Source organism: Liolophura sinensis, chromosome 1, assembly GCF_032854445.1.
Source record: "Liolophura sinensis isolate JHLJ2023 chromosome 1, CUHK_Ljap_v2, whole genome shotgun sequence".
In the NCBI taxonomy this organism is placed as follows: domain Eukaryota; kingdom Metazoa; phylum Mollusca; class Polyplacophora; order Chitonida; family Chitonidae; genus Liolophura; species Liolophura sinensis.
Genome location: NC_088295.1, coordinates 60567848 through 60589782, shown reverse-complemented (window position 1 = coordinate 60589782; position 21935 = coordinate 60567848). Strand labels below are relative to the sequence as shown.

General features: G+C 38.2%; 1 long non-coding RNA gene across 1 annotated transcript; it reads right to left on the bottom strand.

Annotated features, from left to right (window-relative positions):
- Positions 1 to 11707: 11707 nt before the first annotated feature.
- Positions 11708 to 21653, bottom strand: LOC135461534 (uncharacterized). The gene is made up of 3 exons (XR_010443368.1): positions 21516 to 21653; positions 14126 to 14220; positions 11708 to 13684 (listed from the first exon to the last, which is right to left on the bottom strand). It is a non-coding gene; the product is annotated as an uncharacterized LOC135461534 (long non-coding RNA).
- Between the last annotated feature and the right edge of the window lie 282 nt (positions 21654 to 21935).

Below are 21935 nucleotides of genomic sequence, written 5' to 3'. Positions count from 1 at the left end.
CAAGAGTAAATACAATGTCCACATTAATTAATGAGCACCCTTGGAGTAACAAAATCATCAAGTAATACAGCCATTCACAGTGTTCACTAAAACATATTGTGTTTATTGCCCTTTACGTATGTAACAGTTATTAACGATTTCACTGCATCTATCATAGAAACATTAGAAAGTTAGATTATAGATGTATGTACTAGCTGAACGTGTAGGTATACCCAATACATAAACACCAGTGTGTTGTAGAAAGTTAAAATATTTCCACTTTCAAAACCGTAGTTTGAAACGTACACATAATATCCAGGACGAGAGACGTTAATACACGTGCAGCCTGCCCAGGTCTTTGAGCCTCACATCTGATGACGTTATCGTCCTGATCTCGATCGGCCCTCACTTTATACCGCTGTGTGGTCAGGTATCCGTGATTGAGCCCTCGCCGTGAGATCACTTCTGATATCTCATCTACTGATACAGGACTGCTGTTGTTGTACCATGAGAGGACGGCAGCAGGATTGGACTCGCCACTGGTACATGTAAATGCCACTGTGTTGTTTTTCTGCTACGCTGACTTTCCCGTCGAGTTGCCTGGGATCAGCTTCGAGGTGTGCATTCCCTGGTCCAACTGAAAGCAAAACCCCTCTTTTCACGATAAAGGCATTTTGTTATAGAGTCTTATGTTTGGCGAGCCATCAACAGTACCTTTGCAAATAATTACTTTTCATTTTCTGTAAACAGTAATAAAGCAGATTTGGTAGAAATTAAATATCAGCATTACATTTCATTTTAATGACCATTTGTAATTGAAAGGCAAAGCATAGTTAATGTTAATGATTAATACGATTAACTGACTTACAGGTTACGTTGAACGTTCTGCTTTCCTGCTCCGTCCATCTTGTCAACGTCCCGTCCTGACTCCCCTCGCATACACACTCCTTCTGGTTCAGGGACGGACTGACGGCTATACTGATTCTGATCTGCTGACTTCCATCGTTACCAGGGACTGTGTTTGTCTGACCACATCCCGATGACCAGGTGAGTGTTGGTCGGGGATTCCCCTGTCCCACCCGACAGGTCAAGGTCAGTGTTTCTCCAGTCTCCACGGCAGTGTTGTTAACATAACCTGACAGGAGCATGCCAGATTGGGGAGGATCTAAATGTGTCAAGTAGAAAAAGAAGGAAATGAATGCACATTCATTCCAAGGATCGAATCAGGGTCTTCCTGTGCCATTAATACGGATATTTGTCACGTTACCGGTGATATGCATTCGTGTCTACAGCTTTATGCTTGGTTGTAACCACGAATAATACATAAAACACTGTTGTAGGTGAAATACTCCTCGGCATGGCGTAATATCCAATAAAGGAATATAAAAAAAATAAATCATAGTAGAAAAACGACTGAGTAAAGAAAGAATGCATGAATTATTGGTAAGGGGCTTGTAATACATGACAAATTATTGTACTTCTTTATTTTTTGCCTCATCCTAGTCTTGTGGAAATACTGTGGTAGCGTCAAACACATTAATATTTTATATTAAATAAAAATAATGAAACATTTGATTATGTTGGCAACATTACTGACGACACGTAAAATACCTTAAAGGTTGCCATTTTTTTTTAATGCCAAACGTTAATTTTCGTTGTTTTCCAGCTCATCGTTAAGTTGTCACATTAAGCACTGGACGACGTGACAAACTCATACCATGTAATTTTATAGACGCTGCGCTACAATAATTTTAATAATGCTTTGAGGTCCTGCTTCACACTATGGCCACCTCACGGGGTTATATGGAGCCTCCCTATTCATTCCGCACAGTACACAGGGACTATAGACTTATACCCAGAAAATTTCGGTAATCTAAGCACTTAGCATTCCCGAGTAGACTACTATATAGGCCATTAAATAATTTAACCAGCTAATGAGAGGTGTGCAGGTGGGTCAGAAATGTAGAAAGATAAATAAAAAGTTGCGATAGACTTCGAGAAATTGGGTCACGATATGACGTCAAATATACGTCAACCGAACAGATTGACGGCGAAAAGTCCAACTTTTACGAGATATGAATATAAAACGATTGTGATTGATTTTGGTTATAATTTGTGTAAGGAGATATTCAACTTCATGTTACATTCGGAGAATATCGACCAAAAATTTAGTTTTCCACGTAGACGTGGAAAGTCACAAAAGATGTCTTTTTGCCCACTTCTCTGCACAGTTGTTGTAAATTTAACTTGTTACTCCTGCTGTTGGATATCCGAGACTGTTAGGGAGATTTCTGACCGATTTCTAGACAGGATTGTGTTCTATTCGGATCGAGAGTCCTGTCAATGATGTAAATTATTGTATGATCAGATATATGACGGAAATGTGTGCAGAGGTAGGTCGAGGTGCCCTTAGGCTATAATTTTCTGTACAAGGGCTTCGTTTAGCTGTAAGTTTAAAATATCGCCACTTTTCTCTCTCGTAAAATAAAAAAAATAACAAAATGAAATTGGTGTAGGCTTACGGACTGCGGGAAATCAGTTCACTGCCTTGCGTCAAATATAAATTTAGGTCAATCGAGAGACTGACGTCGAAAGGTTTTTCTGTGAGATATAAATGTAAAACGATTGTGTTCTATTTCTATTTTAGATTTCAATTCGCTGCAGTGAAGACTGTGAATTTAGGGCGAGTGCAAAGCTATTGTTGTACATGTCATTTGTAACTATTGCTGTTGGATATCCCAGGCTGATACGGAAATTTCTGTATGATTTCTAGACTGGACTGGGTTCTGTTGAGGACGACACGGGTCTTATCTCTGATGTCATAGTCACACATAAAACAGTAATCTCTGCAGAGGTAGACCGAGGTACCCATGCAACCGGTAAATTTCTTCAAAACTGCTGCGTAAAACTGAAGTTTGACATACTGCCGACATATTTTACGTGCTCTTGATGATATTTTCGACTTGCGAACACTTTATTTTCGTCGAGATGTTGAAATTATTATGACTTGCAAGTGACAGTTCCGTTTATATTTACCCCTACTACACGCGTCTGCTCTCAACCAAATGCTCAACTAGAATCTAATGCTTGTAGAAATCAAAGCATTCACCCCCTCCCCCCCCCCCACCTCAACTCTCCCACCGCCACCACCACCACCACTGCAAGCCACTGGTCTCAATCAATGGCTAGCCTAAAGTGTATTTCACCACACTATCTCGAACAGAGAAAAGGAGACAATAAAGACAATATATCGAGGAGCCTGTCTGACAGAGTTGACCATAAATTTTATTGCTAATTAATTTTATTCAAGAATTTTCCCGGCCTTGGATTCAAATTATGAACAAATCAAACTGCTTATGTAAAATTTTAACATTTTAATGCTACATTCAAGCGTGCATAAGCAGTGGTGTACGAGTTACAATTAAGTGTTAGCAGTTAACATCCAGTAGAGGCATGGGTATTCACAACCGTTTATCCCCACTGGTGAAGCATGAGTATTCACAACCGTTTATCCCCACTGGTGAAGCATGAGTATTCACAACCGTTTATCCCCACTGGTGAATCATGGGTATTCACAACCGTTTATCCCCACTGGTGAAGCATGAGTATTCACAACCGTTTATCCCCACTGGTGAAGCATGAGTAGTCACAACCGTTTATCCCCACTGGTGAGTTATACCCAGTAATCGCTAAGGAAACACGACTGCCTTGGTTAACGATAAACGCCTGTGTTATACGTTTTTGTCAAATTTTAGATACTGATAATTACACTTTTCATCACTAATCCAAAGGAACGATGAGAAAATGAACAATTAAAATGTGAAAATATAAAATTTGTCAAGCTTTATCCCCAAAGGGTTTCAGAAAACTTAAGCATTTACATGAACACTCAGAATAAAATCCCAACTGGAGTAAACTGCCAAAAGTCAAATTTCACCGGTTGCGAGTGACCGTTTGCCAATTATCACTTTTGTTGGTGCTCTATTATTTATTTATGTATTAATTTGATTGGTGTTTTACGCCGTACTCAAGAATAGTTCACTTATACGACGGCGGCCAGCATTATGGTGGGTGGAAAACGGGCAGAGCCCGGGGAATCCCACGACCATCCACAGGCTGCTGGGAGACTTTCCCACTTACAGCCGGAGAGGAAGTGGACTTGAACTCACAGCGACCAAGAGGTGAGAGGCTCCTGGGTAATTACGCTGCTCTAGCGCGCTAACCAACTGAGCCACGGAGACCTGCTCTATTATTACTCTTTATGAGTCTTTTATATCCCACAAGGAGAACATGATAACAAAACAAAACTGATGTTTATAATGAGATTTCATAGCAGTACTTACACTGCACACTTAGTGTGTAGACTCGTGAGCGTACAGGAGGATCCATCACACTGTTGGAGGCGTTACAGTACAGCTCAGCTCCGTTCTCCTCGGCACTAGCTGTAAACGTCAATGTCCGGTTTGTGGTCTGTACCGAGCTGGTATCCTGGTTGCATTTACGCGGGTCTAGCTCCCGGACATTGCCGGAACTCCGTATGTACGCCCTTATACAGGCCTGGGGTTTACTGGCCGAGGATACACAGGTAAAACTGGCGTGGTCACCAGCTCTCACGGTATCCAGACTTTTCGTCAGTGTAACACTGGTTACAGGTACTGCATCACGAAAGCATAGATACTTCTGTTTATTTCCAAATTGTAAGAGATTAAACCTACTTCTAGAGTTCAGGATTAAAATATACTATTTCCACACTACCCTGAAAAGGGCATTCGTATAACCTCATTAAAATACAGAAGTAAGTTAGGTCTATGGCAGATTATATTTATTCCTTTACTTGTGGCTTGACGATCTGCCAGATTTACACATTCCATATACACATGTATCAATGCAGCTGTTGAAGAAATCCATGCATATCCACCTTCGCTGGATTTAAAGGAATCTACTAAAGTGACCAGAGCGAACATCTTATCTGGGAAGATATTTGTGCAAGAACAAAAACGGTTTTGAACTTTGAGATTGTAAATTATCCATACTTACATAGCAATACATGTACACCGACGGCTCTTTCATATGAGCCTTCATAAGCAGGAGTGTATTTCTCGCCTTGTAGCATGTATTAGATCATACGTGTTGTGTGACGACTTCAACCAAAGTCACAAGTTATTACTGCGCAAACCGGTATGTCAAGGTTATTCCTTCAAACACTCATTCTAAGTTTTCTTAAGTCTTTAAGTGTAGTTCTGTTATAATTAACTATGAATAGAGCGTTCAGAATCGCTGGCACTGCTTCATGCTTGCGTGTGTCTACGTGTTATTCCGCTTAACCTGGGGCTAGGGCTTGTGCAATGTTTATATTTAATCATCGACAACTTATAAAGTAGCAGGATTTGGACACTGGTTTCATTCATTCCTTCCATCGTTACTGAAACTGTTGACGGCTTCTCTTTGCATGAGCCCGTCCTAATTTCAGATTTTACAAGAAAAGTTTTTAGACGGTTAGTGTTAAACGTTGTTTTACATGAGAGTTGGCCTTCCGATTATTTACCTCGATCAATGATCCATTACCCATTATACAATTTGCTTGACGGCGGGTATACAAATGTTTGTTTGCACACAGAGATTTAAAACATCGTACTTCAGAAAACAAAGCGAATCATATTTACTTTGCACTGATGGCTGTAAAACAAAATAACTGGCTTACTTACCTCGAAGGATAAGAGTAACATACTCGATTTCGTTTCCGTATTGACAATTCCATCTGCCGTCGATCATGTTTTCAGTGATGTTGTCTATGTGAACTGCGTGGACCTCTTCTCCATTGATGTTTTTACATCCCCCTGTTATTCTAAATTGCTCACCGACAAATGAGACACGCACCGGTATTGAAGGTATACACTCACGGGCGCTGTAGCTAACACGTAAGCGCCGACCATAATATTGCCAGTTCACATGGTCCCTGTTCCCTACCGTTCTGTTTATCGTACATTCAAGGGTGAATGGACGACCAATTACGACGCCATCATGTTTTGCTATGGATAAGCTGGACACAACTAAAACTTGAAACAGGATGTAAAGATCAAAAAAAGAATTACATTTTAAAGTCACATCTTCAGGGCGCGTACAAATTCAATGTAAACCGACATATATGACCCATTCTGATCCACGTATTCACGGCGGGATTGTCTTCAAAAAGTCATATTTGTATTTTACTTGGTGATTGATAAGTCGACTGTTGCTGTCTGGCGGTAAACTAGTTCAGGCTCACCTCATTATTGCAATTTTGCGCTTCCCATACAGGAAATTAAAAATTAATTTTTTTAAATTTTGCATAGAGGCTGATAAGAATTTAATTGTAGATTGTGATAAAATGACAGTAATTACTTATACCATAGCAAACTGAACTGACCGGCATGTGTGTGATAAACCAGCTGAATGAAAGTGACTGTCTAACCAGCGACAGGTCTTATATGTCAGATAAAGGTAAGCAACAAAGTATGGTCGCGTCGCATCCATTCTTGGCCACCATGTACATCAAGCACCTCAGACACACTGAACAAAAGCTGCTCCAGTGGAAGTTTGACTCCAAAGCAAAATGGTCCCGTTGATAAAGGCTGACGGACTGACTGGGCGTTGAGCGACATTTTACTCGGGTGGGGGTAGCGTCATAAAGCGTGAAATTTACTGTAGTAGGCCCTAGGCATAACATAACTGAGTTTTCTGTCACTTTCTGCAGTGAAATATTTACATGTAAGTGACGAATCAGGGGCTGCCAACATATTGGACGTTTCCGGTCACACAGAGTACAGTGAGCACTGTAGGATAAGAAGAGATAAAGGCATGAAGATTTGTAGTTAAATTCGGAGATTAAATTTGAAGAACTTGCAGTTTTAACGAAAACCTCGACCGCTACCAAATCCAAATTACAACTTTACTGTAAAAAAATGTTGTGCAAATGGGCTCTGGTTGTATTTAGGTGTACATGTCCGTGCACCAGAAAAGGTTCCAATATCACGTCCTGTCGAATCTCAGAACGGACTGGTCTGAATACTTAGAGGGTTATGATATTTACATCTCTTTATAACAGAAGAAGGTCGTTGCCGTCGCCACACACTGTTCTAAACTCGGGAGGACTAGAGATGACGTAAAGGAAAATAATTGAGGTGGGTACATGTTAAACTAATGGCTTTCAGTTTCACTTCAAAATCTTCTGATACTTAGATGTCTTACTGCAAGGTTCGAAATCGACACAGGGCATCAGCAGGACTAGGATTACAGTCGATTTCACCATGTCAAATCTACCAACGTGAAGACTCTAGAAAGACAATATTGATGTAGATCAACCACAACGCCAAGGTCAACTCGCCACATCGCACTCTGAACTCTCCCGAAGCCGCTGCTACCAAGCTTCCTGAAGACTTCACAGTTGTGTCATTCTTGTGCGTTAATAAATGTGCTGGGCATCCTTTTGCCTGTTTCAAAAAGAAACCTGGGATAATATTCGCTAACGAGATTCAAATTGGCCTATACCCACACAACCAAACTGTAGACCGGCCAACGAGGGTAGATGCAGGATGACAGATGTATTAATAGGTGAGTTTGGCGCATAAACCGGGTGAGGCTTTGCCAATCTGAACACAGTTCTCTGTTTGTATACCAATGGGACCAGGGGACACGAGTGGCGCACGTACTTCTTCACGGGTGGTCGAGAAAAGGCTATTACTTTGTCAGTAAAAAGTGGAATCACAACACCATCTCCCAACTTCATACGCAGCAATAAACCCTGTGACCTACCAACAGCGTTCTGATTGCCCTCAAACTGGCAACAAGAACGGGACACCTGGGTGATTCTCACTTACTTTATGCTGCTGAACAGGGACACTCCAAGGCTTATACCATGACGATTGAAAACGTTGATGTGGATCAACAGAAAAGTATACATGTAAAGCTGCGCCAATGCTGCATGGGATTTCCAAGTGCCACAGCCCTCCCTTGTATTCTCGGGGTATCACCTGCATGTAGTATTAAACCAAAAGCTCGTCTTTTCAGAAGTCAACGAGACAATAATTTCCATCGCACAAGACCCAATCTACATAACAATGGACTCGAACACCAGACTTAACTCCTGTACCTCATTGCAGTGCAGACTGAATGAATGAATCCGGAAAGCCTATCTTCACTTACAGCTTCAAGTTTCTAGGCTCAACACTCATCGTTGGTACCCTTTACGCAAGCATATTAAGAGTGTTTTGCTCACTTCAGCCCTTTTTAGAATCAGTTTTTCTCCCAAACGCAAAGACCACAGTGAACGGGGTTGCAACTGGAATATTACAATCAAGGACTGCGTTCCATATTTGACATATCAGGCAGACCAGTTAGCTAGGCGTGCTCTCTGCTGCTCAACGTCTATCTAATGTCAATCGAGTCCCGAAACTAACAACAAGAGTGAAACCTGATCTGTCAAACCTGCAGTGAACATGTCGAAGTGCTTAGTGATGCAAGAAATCCATTGGCTCTATATCCCTGGCCCCAGTTGCTCCGACTAAAAACCATTTAATCCAGCATGGAAAAACGCCCTATTGTTAAGGAAAAACATGGCATATTTTAAAAGAGGAAAATTTAGAAAATTTGTCATAAATATGTAATTATATTTACACTGTATGAATGTATGCTTGAGGTTTTACGTCGTAGTTAACAATATTTAGCCATGTGACGACGAAATGTCATAAGGTGTATGTGCATGTAATGTGTTTTTTTTGTGGAAGGGAGAGCCCCTGCTGCCAAAACGCTACGGCCACTGATGTATCAGGCCGAAGACACCATACATTACACGCATTTCAGTTACATTATGCTGACACCGAATCAACCAATTATTTTTCCTTGTACTAATCTCTAATTGCTAATCACCAGGTGAATATGTAATGGTTTATTCAGTTAGTTGTGTCCAGAGAGTATAACACCTGATAAATAAACAAAGTAGCTTTTAAGAAATTCATTTTGAGGATCTCAGTATTTCGACCAAGTAAATAAACCTTCGCAATTCTCCCCAGCCTGAATTAATTAAAGCTGACATACTGAGATCCTCAAACTGAGATTCTTCGGAGTTACTTTCCTTATTTATTACGCTAAGCTGCTCAGTGGATCAACTGGATGGTGTAACAACTGTGTGACGAAAAAATAAGTCCGTTGTGTGACATTTCTGCTAGGTTTTCATTTGGAAACAGTGGTAATTTGTCAAGTGAGGTAGAGCTAGATTTCGTCATTTAGTGTTAGTGTTTCAGAGCTCGAGTCATTTTTGTTTAGCTATAACAGAGTGGGTTGGCTCATCGTATTGGATTTTTTTTCTGTGCAGGGTGTCAAAAAGTCTAATGTGAGTATTGTTCTTCCTGGTGTAGTTTTGTCATAGTTCAACAACGCTGTATGATATTTCCATGCGGTTATTTATTTATTTTTTTTAAATGAAAATAACATTTTAAAAATCTGGGTCTCGTAGTTCAAAACTGGTTTGAGACTTAATGCCAAATTTATCCTTAAGTCAAGTCTTCAGTTTTCAGTGGCTGCTGAGTGCGGCTGCATTTTAAATATAAAGTAAGACTTAATATAAGTATTAGCTAATACACTTTCGAACAGCTGGGCATTGTTGACTTTTAAGAGGAACCTAGAACATACCAATAAGACTTCAGAAATCGATTTCAGCCACCTTGCATTACATGAGTACCTGCTACTAGGGGCTACCCTACTTTTTAAGTATTGGTTAAATTTGAGCAAACTTGTGCCCAGGAAAGATTCCAAGCAAAATTTCACATAAAAAGTTATCATACGGTGCACAATGAATGAATTACCTCCTCGATATATGGGTTATATTGATCATGCTGTAAATAGGCATTAACAAAAATCTTACTTTGATAAGAGGAAGCCAGCACTACAGCTAGGAAGAAGCCAATACATGAGTCCATGGCCTGGAATAGAAGATGCTGCCAGATTATTTGGTTTGTTTTACTGGTAATTGTGAGATCAATTCGAATAAAACACGAAGATTAAACGTACATGTATTTTGTTGGGCGATTTTGGCAGAAAATCTTACCTGCTTAGAGACAGAAAACAAGCCTTCCCTGCGGATATATTTATATTCCAAATATAGGTACATGATGAGCAGTTTCACGAAGAATTTACAGTGACCAAGTGCTCGTAGATATGCTTCACCTGGAGAGGGTCTCACTGTATTCCTCAATTAAAAATTGGAACTCTTATACAAAGGAGCTTCGCCTGCAAAGTAAATACTATTCTACCAGGCACTGACATATCACATGCTACATAATACAGTAGTTCTGGTGTAACATCGAGCGAGAGAATAAAGGTCACCGTGCCCTACTTGATTACCCACGAAGACGAGAGATATTGTAACATGGTGACACGTGAGACTGACAAAATTCAGGCACATTGTGTTGTCGGGACGTGCAACAAAATTGTTCTCATGAAATCTGTTGCAGGCGTTCATCGCTCAAAGTCCTTCGCCCTATCTGTTGTCATTCAAGAACTTGTTGCAGAAAGATGGGTTAATTTAGGGAAATGTCTTATCATACAATGTAATTGCGCTGATGTTTATATGTAGTGCGTCCTCAATGAGGGTTTTCGTATGAACTGCATAGGTTAGACTACAATCAAGAGACCGTTTACAAAGCTGTCGCACCACTGCGCCCAGCACATTTACCACGGTGGTGTACGTATCTCTTCCTTACATGTTATCAAGAATGTTACCCCTGGCACAATTTGCAACTGCTTCGTAAAACAGGTCCAATGTATGTATTTTCTGAAACCACCGGGTCCCATGGTCACAAACCGAATTTCAAATGTCGTTAAAACTGTTATTTCTGATGTAAGACGGTGAAATATCTCTCAACAACCTTTAACCCTGGGAAAATTATCATACAACAAATACCAGGTAAAAAACAGAAAGGAACATGCCAAATTTAAGGACTGAAATTTTGACTTAAGTCTATGATCGCTCCTTCATCCCTGTGCCTGCATTTTAGGCAAATAACTCATGTTACATTATTATGTATCTCTAAAAATAAAATACAAGACTTTCCGAATCATGAATATTGTTATAATGCCTATGTTAACTATACGTTTTTGATCCGTCTAAACTTGACAGTGAAACGTGCTCAGGATTTGTTGTTCTGATGAACTGAGGGTTGTTTTGAGCAAGCCATGCCCAGTAACAGCTCCTCAATACGCCTGATCCCTTTGTATGTTTTAATGACATGTTATGTTAAATGTCATGATAGCACAGCATTCTAAGTAATTCTATACCATTGACGTTCATGTCGAGCTCAAGTTGGCTTCCTCTCCTGTCGTACGTGGGAATGTCTTCCAGCAACCTGCGGATGGCCGTTAGTTTTATCAAACACCTTAGATACATAAGAATCTACTACACGTACACGTATGTGGGACTTTCGAGGAATTGAAGACTGAGTTGTCAGACAAGTTATTCAATCATACATGGATATATTACTAGAATCGTATCATTGTACACACATTTCTTTGAACTTAAATGTGCAGTTCTTGCTTTTTTAATCTGTTTGATTCATGTTTTGCATTTATCGTATTTCGTTGGTATTCTTCGTTTCCTGTGTGTTTTCTACATATACTTTGTTTTCGTGCTATTGAACTTGATAAATGTATAACGGGCCTAAATACAACTTGAGATGTTTGAACAGTTTTATTTAAACATGCGTAGGTCATACCAAAGAGTCTTGTCAAGTAAAAAAATCTACGGCAAATATACTTAGAAAAAAGCGTAAGTACAAAACTCTTTCAGTATGTAAATAAATATTGTAATAAGTTATAACAATTTTAGACACATAGATTCAAACATTTACTTTCAACTAGAGATAAGTGACATATCTGAGGAATATCTAGTGTTGAAAATGTCCTCTGTAGAGTTAATTTCTGTGCAATTCTTATACCACTTAATACGTGTATATTACATACACATTATTTTCACAATTGTATATTGGTGTTTTTAGATAACAGCTGTTGACTGTGCAATCAATTCAGATCTACTGAGAGTTTTACTTGAAATCTAAATATTCATGTTGGATTTTGAGGACGTGTCAAATACACTGATACATATATTAATGATATATAAATGAAGCAAATGTTGAACAGAGGGATCACAAATGTCTTTAACTTAAGCCATAGGAAAGATTAGTTATGAATATAATGTCTTCTGTTTGCACTGGGAAGGACTTCACAGCCCAGTTCGTTAGCAAAAATATGGCCAAGAGCAAGATGAGATTTTTTTCTTTTCTTTTCCTACACCTTCATCAATAATATGGAATTTATTCCAGTATGCATACTTATTCTTCTAGTATTTCAACATGGAAAATTGCTAGCTTCGAAAACAAACAAAACATTGAAGCTTTTAAGTTCCTTACAGCAATACCGGTGGCCAGTCATTAAAGACCAATTGAATGTCAAATAAGAAAACACCATGAAAGTAATGCACTGAACGAATTTGGCATAGTCAGAAAAATTTGGAAAACATTTGTTTACCAACACCTGTTGTCACAAATAACGACGAATAGCTTTATTAAAAGTACATAGACAATGGAAAATGAAAAAACACATTCAACCTGCATGTACAAATTGTAACAGTATTTACAAAAACAGGTAAACTGGAGAAAAAAAACATGACAAAAATGAAAAATAATCAACTAGGTTTGAACCCCACCCTACCAGATATCATATACTATGCGCCTACTGTTGAAAACCGGACAGTGTCTTGATCAAGTTAGACCTTGTCGATCACCGCTCCTGGTTAGGTGTGAACATTTCAGGTTGCTCGACACATGGTGGGCAATCAACTCAGTCTTATATCCCATCTGCTTTGCCTGGGCTCAGTTCAGTTTTGAGAACGAGCGAGGAGAAAGTGCATGTAGGTGACAGAAAATGTTAGAAGACTATACAGATACGAAACTTTGATATAAATAGTTGTGAGGAAAAGGCGCTGTTATGTGTTGTTTTCTTTACAAAAGATCTCCAGTTCAAAGCCATGGAGTACGGTGTCGTAGTTACTTTTCTGGTATCCTGAAGTCCGCCTCTTTCTTACGAGCGTGACAAGATGCCATCTACCAAACACGAATCAAAATTCCCCATGAATCGAATATGCCTTCACCGAGATTTGGAAGTATGTTCTTCCATACACACTTGACAATATGTATATGTTCTTGATGCCACAGTGACACACCTGATCCTTTGTTTGTCCATTCCACAGAGGCCAACTTCGTACTTTATATACTTGCTTAGCTCTTTGATGGTTTGAGTTATGCGTTGTTTTGGGGAATTGGCCTCGCGATTATTGACCTGAAACGTCCTTATTGGTTGACGGTTGGTTTACGAATGTCTGTTTCGACGCCTAGATTTCACGCCATACGGGCACACTACATGTGGACACTATTTGTCACACGTGCTAAAGAAGCATGTTTGCTACCATGTGTCCCACGTCACACAGGCGTACTAGATATTATGTCACGCCACAGAGACATATCTGATACTGTTTTTGTCATACTTGATAAACTAGGTGTCTTTTACGCCACACAAGTACAGTAGACACTATGTATCTTTAATGCCAGAGAGGCATACCTGACTCCTATGTCTTCTTCAAACAACAAAGACGCACTCGGCAGTTGCAACAGCACGCCACCTGTAAAGAAACATTACCATTGTCTTAAGACAGAACACAGTGCATTTTTCATGTAAAGCAAGTATAGCTGTAACAGATACTAATCTACACTCTTTAATTTCATACAACAAATCTGCGGACGTTAATGTTAACATTCTAGACATTCCACAAAAATTACCTAGGAGTTTTTTTTTACTCAAATATAAAAAAGGATATCATCCAGGGCATTCTACGTGTAATTAGTAAAATGTATACTTAGCGCCGAAAACAACCAGACGCCCATTACTAAGGATTACCGCGGCGTATCTATGTCGCACAGGTCGGCATTGTCTGGTCATGTGCCTTTCCTTAATTTATTCATTTTCTAACCAAACAAACAGGTATACATGCGCACATTTTTGAAACTAATTTTTATTTTTAGATATATTGTGTTGAGTTGATTTCTCAGGTAATTTAACTTACAAGAACACATATGATTATAAGAACAAGCAAAACGCCAATTGTGACTGTAACTCCTATGGCGAGCCTTAACCAGTCATCTGTCGTGGTTGATCCAACTGAAAGCATCAAAACATAATGTCAAGGAAGTGGCACAGCAAGGCGGTGATATGCTTCATCCCTGATCCGATCACTGACAGACGGAAAGCGGCAGGTATATCTGTGAGAACTGTAAATCATTGGTAAACCGAAAACCGACACGAGCATTTATTGTAAGTTGTTCTGAAAGGACTCTTAAGTGTGGCACCCGCATGTACGAAGCCCACGTAACTTTTAGAGCACGTAACTATCATAGCATCCAGCTCGTAACATGAAGTGGGCCTCATACAAGTGGGCCCAGCTCACTAAATATCCTACCAATGCAGTGTTATCGTGTCGTCCACGTACTGCGAAATTTTCACTCCGGTTATGTTAACCCTTGGAAGCCTCTTATACGAAGAATGAATTTCTTCACAAACAAAATATTATTTATTTTTAAGTAATTTTCCTCGTTTGCTAAAAAGAAAACAATTTTCACAGAAATGACAAAACTTTAATCGAACTCAGGTTCCTTTTGATGCAAAAAGAGTGTTTCGTCTATCCCTTCCTAGAAAAATAGTCAGGCATAGTATATCTTTGGTATATATTTGGATCATATCAATGGGGACATTCCAATTCAAATGATCAAGTCAGTGTTTTAACTAGGAAAATAAGATTTTTAGAAAAGGTAAAAATTGTTCAGTATCTTGTCAAACAGAGTTCTGGTGCACAGATATCTTCTTGTGAATTTCAAGACCTGAAATGGTTCAAAACATTTTCCTTAGACTGTCTGAAACGAACACAGTGGCATTTTCAGTCGGCTAAAACATCTATCGCGATATTAAATTGACGCTTTATAATACACGTATTCACACACTTATATATGTATGATTTATGTTACAAAGGTACAGAAATAAAGGATTTACGACCCACTCTTTGAAGCAGCCTTGTGTCATATGTCGCATTGTGGCACATTCCAACTAGATCTTGCATTGTGTTAAACCTTAACATATTTAGGCATTTTACAATGGTTTGAAGCTGAAAACACCATATTACTGTATATACATTGCAAAGCTTACAAAAATACTTGTAGACAAAATATTAAACTATTTAGTTATACATAGTTTCTAATGTCCAACAAAAATATCCTTTCGTTTGCTGATCATTACACGTAATGTACATTACTTGCATAATTTCCATGGTCAAATCTTTTTCACAAAATAATTCATTTTCTCCAAATAATTATGAATACGGAACCTAAATTCCACTTAAAATGTATTTCTGCGGGATAAAAATCACATAAAAATTTAATACGAGTGACATTTGTTTCAAATTACTACAAGACAACGTTGTTAAATATATTAAACAGCGGTTACCGTGGAAACTAAAATGTACCTATTAACAATGAAAAGTGTAGAAGAGTGGTATATTTGATTGATATATTAGACTGGTGTTTTACACCATACTCAAGAAAATTTCACTTATACGACAGTGGCTAGTATTATGATGGGAGGAAACCGGGCATAGTTCATGAAAAACCCATGACCATGCCGAAAAGTTACCTGGGTTGTACAGATACAATGTCCTCTATAACGTAAAATGTATATGGAAATGCCCTAAAATCCATTTATGAGCATAGCATCTGATAATTTCACAGAGTTTGATGAATTATATCCTGTATCACATTTTTAAACTGAGAAAGGTCAAAAGCAAATAAGCTCAAAACTATATATTCTTTAATCTATAATGAATAAATACATTAAACAGAACAATTCCATGAATGCAGGCTTGACAAATTAGCAAGACTGGTAAACACAATATGAGTCATTGGATATAGTCAGTGCTGTTGTAGTTAAACAATAGACATCTTAACAGTTTTGGCATTTATAACCAGGACAACATTATCAGTTAACTATGAGGATGCAACATATAATATTTAATTCACCCATCATTGTGCTACAAAGGCAGTGTATAGTAGTTGGAAAGTAGAACGATTTGTCTGCAAAGGACTGGTATATCATTCATTAAATCTAAACGTTTGCTGTGACGTCGAACTATTGTCTGCGCAGTTGATTATTTTCCAAGAATCTACAATTGTTTGTTTGTGGTTTGAGTGGTGAAGGGTGTACCACATGAGTACGTCTTCCATTGGTGTTCGGTTGAGCGGGATTCGAACCCACGAACACAAGGCATTAAAAGTTATCCGGGAAGACCATTCAAATTTCTCTTTTTAGACAACTTTAAATATTTATTGCCTTTTGTCCTACCCATCATAAGAATGTGATATATGCAGAGTCCATTCGTTTCTGATCAGTGTGAAATTTATTTTCGTACTTCGCGTTCATTTCAAATACACCAAATGTGTGAGAAAAGGCAGAATGACGTCATCATTTCTCTTAAGCGTAAAATGAATAGCAAAAGAGAGTTTGTAATAAAGTGAACTGGTGAGTCTAATTTGTGGCATTCTGATTACGAACATTTTGGACGTCTCGAGGCCTGGTTATGTCAATGTGACAGAAATTGCATCATCTACTGTCAGACTTCCTCGGATTATATGTAAGCTTCAGTCGGGTCAGATTTACTTTCCTGCATAATTAATCGTAGAACGAGTCGCTGCCCATAATCTTACACACCCAGTGTGTGCTCGTGTAGTAACCTGCGTGAAGTATAACTGTCTATATTCCCATTGGTTTAAAACTCTTTCGCTGTTGCACCAAAATGTAACACCTTCACGAAATATCAACGATGTTATGTATTATTTTTATCTATTCAAATAATGCGGCTCAGTCGGCACGAAAGAGCATGCATTAAAGGTAACTGTGATGTAACGTTTTTTTTTATTATTTGTTTGAAATGACAAAACTCGCTTGAAAGATAATATCGAATTTATGAAATTATATTGCATCAATTTTTGTAGTAAGACATAAATATGTTAGTACTGTTAAAAACCCCTGCTAACACAGAGGGTTTCCTCTTTTTTCCCGCTTTTCTGGCAAACCAGTGGCAAAGTACAGCTGGGTTATAAATATAGCGAAGTTTGAAGGTGATTCACTTTAACCCTTATTTCACAACAAGTTTTCCCACATTCAAATACTTACTGTTAAATATAACATATCACATCACATTAGCTGACATTTTCATGGAGTTTGATACATAATGACCATCTCTATGAAATAAAATCAGTTCATGTTGACGCGTGATAAGCGGTTTAGAGATCATATTGTACCTGCAGGAATGCAAATGGTGGGAATACACTCTCCTGGGGAGAAGAACCGCTGATTTTTAGAGTGGAACATATGACCTCCTTTCAAAGGGCTTTAAATTCTGGCTGTAGGCCCTACATGTATACCTGTAAGAACGTTTGTTTACTGACAAGTTGTGTATACTGGGCTTTTGAAAGGGTTGACTAAGTGGTACATGTAAATAACTAAACAACTAAATACGCCGAACTTTCCCAATACTCCTTTGCATTTTGTGGGCATTGTACAAAAACCTCACCTCCTCCACTTGTTCCAACTGTAAAAGAACAAAATGAAACTATTGAACTCTAATTAATGCAGCAGAAGGCGTTTGTGAGTTCTTTTTTTTGGTGGGGGGGGGGGGGGGGGGTACTTGGTTTTGAATACCCTGGGTCGTCAGTTTGTGAGAACTTAAGGTAAAACCCATGACGCGAAACAAATTAGTATGATGTATGTAGTAACACACAAATAAATAAAAACAGCAAAACGACCGGAAGGGGAATAATAAAAAAATTCTGTATCAAAACACATCAATTAGACATATTCCCATTTTAGATAGCAAAGATTACTTGCTGGTGAGAGTCGTTCATCATTATTGTCTTAAAACAGTCTTTCCAAGCTAAAACCGCATGTAGGCATAATGAATTTAGATCGATCGTGGTGTGCCATAGAGGCATACTCAACATCTGAACAGCGGAAGTATGTTGAAAAATACCGTGTAGCCCGTATAGAGTTACAACAGACTTCCAATGTTATATTTTAATTAGTTTGCACAGGTAGTCTATACAAATTTTAACACAAACATTTCAAAACAGCTCAAAACGTTCTGATTTACCAAAGGAATATGAAAAATATAATACATAAATAGAATATAGTATAAACATGAAAGCACATACTAGTAAACCGTGACAAAACTGAAACAGAGGTCCTGGACGCTCTGTCTGTATTTGCCTACCAGAGTGTATATAGTACTCAAATTTACGAAATTTAGAATAAATGATTGCTTGGGCACGAAATTTAGAGTGATAGAGTTGATGGATAAGTATCCTTGAGAAACTGTTTTTTTTTTAAATAACAAACTTGAAGTGGTTTAAAAACATCGCATTTTACGTATAAGCAAAATCTTAAAATACAAGATGTGGAGAGATGTGTAAAACACTATATGCAAGACTGTTTGGTTTAATACCAAACGAATATAACAGTAATTTACAATTTAAAAATTGAAGATATCACCTTATTCAAACAGCCGGCTTGAGAGGAAGTATTGGTCTTTCTTACACCATCAGGGGTGTCCGACATTATGGCATAGATTTTCATGTAGTTCGTCGCACGCCATTATTTGCTTTGGGGTTCTGTTTGAGTGAGTTGAATTTTACAGCTTTTTAAAATGAGGGTCTGGGGGGAGGGGGGGGGGGCAGGATTCTGGTGTCTTCTAATTACACGGTCTCCGATCTGTTCTTAATGGACACATTACTTGTTGCTGCAAGTTGACATCGTGTCGTAATGACTAAAAGTAGCAAAGGTACACCGTGTGATCTAGTTTCACCTGAACAAGTCATGCAAAATACCGTGAACAGTTTTGGGGAAACATTGGGGGCCTTTTATGGAGTTTGAATAAAACTGGTAACAGACCCGTGACCATATAGTCTGTAATAAACTCAAAACCAGTTACTGTTGGGCTTACAATTGTATGCAGAACCTTGTCTAGCATATGCTTGTACACATGTACATGTATTTCTACAGAAAAAAAAGAAACAGAAAATTTCACAAAAAATGGAGATTTGATAATTAGACAAGATTTAAGGCATTTCGACGGGCAGGTCTTGGTGGAATCTGTATAGAATCAGAATAAATAATGAGTGTGGAATTATTGCATGGTTTCTTTGTCTGCACATGAATGGCGATTAATATGACTTCATTCAGCAATCTGTGTCATAACTCATCATATACATGTACATGCTAATAATATTACATGTTCCGAAAAATAGGATTTTCTGCCAACTCTCACAACTCTGAACCTGTATATGTTATAAAACTTTTTTAAAAATCCAGATTGACAAGTCAAAGGACAAATTGTTAAATTCTTAAATAATGTCAACTTTTTTTCTTTGTCAATACTTTCCAAAAAGAGAAATACGTTCATTAAATTTAACATTTTAAATAGGAAGTTGTATGCATAGGCATTTTAAGCCCATTAACAATTTGTCTGCTACTGCTTGGTATTTAATGAAGACAAATAATTTCTTCATGTTTGTTGCAACTAACAAATAGACAAAAAAATTTATTTTATATGTGGTCCGTTGCATCTATTGAAATTCAGATACCGTCAATAAGCCCAAGAAATAAATCTGTTATCTGAGTGATACAAGAATACATTCTGTTATTGCAGGAGGTTATTCTGTTAAATATAACACATATTCTATTTATTGAACATAACAATTCTATTAGACTAATGGTATATAATGTTAAATATGACGTAATATTGTGTTATAATAACAGAATACATTCCAGTATCACTCAGACAACACAATTTTTGTTAAATTTAATAGGCTATTTTTGTGGTGTACTTAGTGTTTTAGACCTTGTATTAGTGACCGCTTCTCGCAGACACAGCTCCAAAAGGTAATCATAGTAAAGGCCTTGAGAGAGAGCTAAGCATACGTAAATCAAACTTGTTCATAGCTTTCTCATGCAGTCTGTAGAACTGTAACACAAAATACAAAATTTGAGTTTCGTTTCTCGAAACTAAATTCTGGCAGTAATAGGCGTTATAAACTGGCGAGGATTGCCTTTGGTGTTGCTGTTACCTTTCGATAAAATAAAAAGCACACCTTGCATTCTGAATCATTATGATTTCAAGGAGGTTTTTTTTTTGTTTTGGGGGTATTTTTTTTTGTTTTTTTCCATGAAAAAATCCATCCAAGTACTGCAAAGCAGTGGGACCAGGCCCCCAAATGTTGGAAGGAGCCCTATTGTATTTTGAAGCCTTCGATTGGTTAGGTAATGATTTGTTACATATTTTGAATTTTGAATCATTTCTACCCTCATATCAACCGCTGTAACGCATCGACAAAACAAGTATCTCATGAGAGAAAAATATTAAAACAGCCGTAATAACGCAACATATGGTTGAATGTTATATACCGTCAAAAACTGGGACATTTCCCGGTTGTCTACACATTACGATTAACCGCCTGTTAATTTTACTATAACATTGCATGGGTATAGCGATTTAAGCTGACTTCGCTCCAGTCGCTACAGGAAACGCTACGATTTGTAGATTCCTTTCGCCTGACCGTTTGAGGAGCCTAGGAAACAATGAACGCAATTTTTTCTCTATGATGGGCAAATTTATAGGTCACACCTGGGGTGCTCTTCAGAAATTTGCTAAACGTCCGTAGTTTAGTCTGCGCACCCATGGAACCAACCAATGGAACAAACGGTCTTCTTATGTTTTAAATATCAAACGCCTTACCTCTAAGTTTCTTAAACTATAGAGGGTGTTAACACTTGTTGAATAAGTACCCAGGATCTTTGACGGCCTGTTCCATAACTGTTACAGTTTAAACGTACGTAATTCCGCTTCCCCAGAGGCTATACCTTCATGAATAAGCATCCGATGCATGCGCTATGAACATTTGCAATTAAAGCCACACTGAGATACTTATTCATGTATTCGACCTAGTACGCGTACCTAGAAAATCAACTGTTTTATGATACTACGTGTATAACTGTCTAACATAACTCTTTCGAAATTTTAACCTATTTGGAAAATGAGTAGGCCTACTTCGATTGTTGACTTGTAACGCACCTTCATGGTTTAGGAGTGTTACACACATGTCGAATTTGAATGAAATTATTCAGGTAAAGGAGAATAGATCTTTAAGAGCATAAGCTTAAGAGTAAGAAAAGCATAAAACCGTGTCCGAGGTTAGTTGATAAGCTGCGTCTCCCAACAGTATGATGTACGTCACACGTCAGTAACTAGACCATTATCTGTAGTTTACCCACGCAGCGCACTTTTGTTCGCTCTGACCTTGAAACAATTATATACATGCTAAACATTCATAAAGTTCGTATAAAGCATCGATACTCACGAAAAACAACTCTTGTGCACTCATCATAGGTTTGCGTTTTGTTACGCTCCCTATCTGTTAAAACATAGCACAGTGTGTAGTTTCCGGGCTGATGTTCTTGGCTGTTCCTCAAGGTGAAGGTTGAGATGTGCCTCATCCCACAACCAATGGCACATGCGACCAATGACTTGCGAACGTTGTACTCCACACTAATATCTGTTCCATTTTGACTCTTAAACAAGAATGTGGTTAGAGAAAATATTTATACACAGACTATGCTCTTAGCGCATCAGGAGACAACGTACATCTGAAGATATTATACTATACTAGTATACTGCATGTACATACTTTATATTTGTTTATTTGTCTACTTGATTGGTGTTTTACGTCGTTCTCAAGAATTTTTCACTTATGAACCCACGGAAATTCGTAGGTTGCTGG